General features: G+C 34.4%; 1 pseudogene; it reads right to left on the reverse strand.

The window, feature by feature from the left end:
* Positions 1-588: 588 nt before the first annotated feature.
* Positions 589-2,965, reverse strand: LOC108466078 (cytochrome P450 93A3-like; annotated as a pseudogene).
* Between the last annotated feature and the right edge of the window lie 880 nt (positions 2,966-3,845).

Consider the following 3,845-nt stretch of genomic DNA (forward strand, 5'->3'; position numbering starts at 1 on the left):
TGGGCTGGGCTCAAGTAAAAAACGCTTTACCCAAATCCCGGCTCATTTTCTAAACAAGCATTACTTTTTTGCCCAAGCTCATATTCCCTCTTACTTTTTGAGAGGACTCCCAACCCAGCCCATAGATAGGTTTACACCCAACATCGATCTCTTGATTAAAAGTTGACTCAACCGAGTCTTTTAAAATCTCAAGGTCCAAACCGAATGCCCTATAAAGGGTTGACTCCTTTGCAGCACAATTTGAAGAAGGCTACGTTGACCAATGATAGAACAACATTTGGCTACAAATTGCCTTATCATTGGTTATAAAAGAGGTAAAAATATCATGGAAGCTTTTAATTAAAAGTTGCATTGCTTTTGCTGATTGAGTCTTAATTTAATTAGCATTGGTATTGTTGTCAATATGGGAGGATATGGGTTCAAGTGTGTTAAATTACATTATTTTTTACAGAAAAGTCCTTAACACAGAAATTGATATGTTTTAAAGATTTTAAGCCCTAATATTTTTGTATAAGTTGAAGGGTTTATTATGTTAAACATATATTTCATATTTGTTTTATAGTTAATAAAAATTAAACCCAATCTGTATATCGAAAAGCCACATACATTACAGTTTTGTATTACTGTGTTTGTGCCAGAAAAGCACCACCTAACAATTTCAGATCAACAGGATGGAAATGGATTTAGCCTAAGGATAGGGGCACAAATAAGGGGATGGGCTCGTGGAAGTGTAAGTCCAGGTCCTTCTTCCATATCAACACTTCCACCAACCTTCCAATCAAAGCATTGAATCATAACAGCAAGACTCGTTTGAACAACTTGCAATGCCATTGAAGTTCCAGGGCATGATCTTCTCCCACTCCCAAATGGCAACAAATGAAAATGTTGTCCCCTTACATCTATTTGACTACTTCTCCCATTCACAAACCTCTCTGGTCGGAATTCAAGTGGGTTCTCCCAGTGATTCTGGTCCCTACCAATCGCCCATACATTAATGAACAGTCGTGTCTTTGCCGGAATTTCGTAACCTTCAATATTACAATCCTCACTTGATTCCCTTACAATAATAGGACCAGCTGGATGAAGCCTTAATGTTTCCTTTATAACAGCTTGAAGGTAAGGGAGGTTGGTGATATCTGATTCTTGTACTATTTTGTCTTTCCCTACAACAATATCAATCTCTTGTCTTGCCTTTTCCATTATGCTTGGATGATTAATAAGCTCTGATAATGCCCATTCTATTGTAACAAAGACTTGTGTCATCCCACTACAAATAGGTCCTAAAAACCATATAGGTGTCACTCAATAAATATTAAGTTAATTCGACTCAATTTCTTCGTAAAATTATAAAATAATCATTATACTCGAAAGTTTTTATTATATTTTTTTATCCTTTAATGAATTAGCTTTAACCTAAATTACATTGATTTAGGTTTTTTTAAGAAGTTTTTGGTGAAGTAACAACAACAGCTTGTTTTAAACCCTAGCCTTTTCTCATTGTCACTTGACATTTATGGCTTTGTTGACATTAATTGAAAGCTCTTTTTCTTCTCATTTTCTATGGCTTAATTTTTTGACTTTAAATGTCACGAATTTGAGAACTAAAACCCAAAATAACTTTTTCTTCTTCAATTTTTAATTTTGATCGTTAAAATAACTTAGATCTTAGGTATATTCTTTTACTTTTTGATGAGTACTATTTCATTATATATTGATTGTCGAATCATCACTGAAGCTCGTCACCTAGATTTCAATTAAAACTTAATGAACTAGTTAATTAGATAAAAATTATAGAACAAATCACTAAATAACCAAAATTTACTAACATTCCATTGACTTTGGGTGTAGTTAACCTAAAGATTATATAATTCAAATATTATAAAAGTAGATGATAAAAGAAGGTTACCACTTACCAGGATGAATGCCTTAATGTTTTCTCTAGTTAGTCTCATCTCCGAGCTTTCATCTTGTGAAATATCAAGTAAAACATCAAGTAAATCTTTTACTGTATTATCATCCTTGTTTGTCTTCCTTGCTTCTTCATGTTCCTTTATTATTCTATCCATCATTGAATCAAACTTATCACGTACTTGTTTCAGCTTCTTGTTCATTCCTTGCAAATCCAAATTCTTACAAAACCAGATAAAATCCGATAAATTAAACTGTCCCGACAGCTTAGCTATAGCTTCCACCAACTTCCTTACCTCTTCAGCTTCATCTTCATTATTACAACATGTATCACTCATTATCATTCTCGACACAATATTATTGGTCAACCTTACAACCTCACCTCCAACATCTACTTTTTCACTAGCATTAGCTGTTTTCAGCATGAACTGCAAAAACCGGATTAATTCTTCACGTCGAACCGGAAGAAACTGATCCAACATTCGACCACTTAACAGCTCCGACATGCAGATTTTCTTCATGAATTTCCAGTACGCTCCGTAAGGAGCAAAGGAGAAATCAGCTGAGGCATATGTAAGGTAGTCAACAACGGCGGTTATCGGTCGGTTTGAGAAAGATGATTCGTGGGTTTTGAGGAACTGCTTGGCTATTTCCGGGGAGGAAGCCACGACACATGGGACAGAACCGAGACGGATATGTATTAAGGGTCCATGTTTAGTTGAAAGCTTGTGAAGGGCTTGGTGAGGTATGGGTGCAAGGAGGTGGAGGTGTCCGATGATTGGTAAGGCTATTGGACTAGGTGGAAGACGTGTGGTGGTCCGGTTCTTGGTGAATATGGTTCTGAACAAAATGAAAGACAGTAGCCAAAGGAAGAAAACTAAGATGTAGCCTTGAAAATCAGCCATTTTTTATCCTTGGTTAATCAATTAACACGTAGACTTTTGATTTTATAAGTGGTAGGATGTTAGACTTCCATTAATTGGTTTAAAGTTTGTATTTGTCATGTAATTGAATTTTGGGTGTTGGTTTGCCATGACTAGGTCAGTGGCCGTCTCCCTTGGATGACAAGTTCAAAAGTATTTTGTTTTTTTTATATGTAAGGACATTTTTGTAGACTTATGATTTTATAAGTGGTAGGATGCTAGACTTCCACTAATTGGTTTAAAGTTTGTATTCGTCATGTAATTGAATTTTGGGTGTTGATTTGCCATGGCTAGGTCAATGGTCGTCTCCCAAGGATAACAAGTTCAAAATTATCTAGTTATTTTTATATGTAAGGACTTTTTTTTTGTCTTCTTCTTCCAATCATTCTTTCTTTTGGCTTTATATTTCTATTAGATGAACCTTTCTTTCCCTTAGAAAAGGCTTTTGGTTGTTTCCGCAAGTAGCCGGCCAGAAGCAAATCAAGGGTTATCTAAATAATGGGAAATGATTCTACGAAATATAGACATAGATTATCTTGTATCTTTATTAATTATTTAACGTTATTTTAACATTATTTTTTATATCATTGATACATTATTTTGATAATATTTATAACTTGAACCCTTGATATCGAACTTTGGATATTGGACCCAAAATCTTAAATTTTTTACTTAAGAATTTGAACCTTAAATTTTGAACCTTAGAGTATGGACTTGGATGGGTCCAGGGTGTTAGGTCCATAGTCCAAGGTCCAGGGTGTAGGGTTTAATGTCTAGTGTTCAGGGTTTAAGTTAAAAAAGTTATCAAAATGTGTCAATAACATAAAAAAGATGCTGAAAAGATATTAAATAATTGGTAAAGAATATAGGATGATGTGGCGTCTCTGTTTCATACAATCTTTTCCCATAAATAATTTTGTTTGAACAAAATTGGATCATAAAAGAATTTATTAAAAATGTTTTTAGGAGAGAAAAGTTAAAAAGTTTTAACTTCTCCACTTGGGGAAAAGTGCT

The sequence above is a fragment of the Gossypium arboreum genome, chromosome 2 (genome assembly GCF_025698485.1).
Source record: "Gossypium arboreum isolate Shixiya-1 chromosome 2, ASM2569848v2, whole genome shotgun sequence".
Taxonomy (NCBI): Eukaryota; Viridiplantae; Streptophyta; class Magnoliopsida; order Malvales; family Malvaceae; genus Gossypium; species Gossypium arboreum.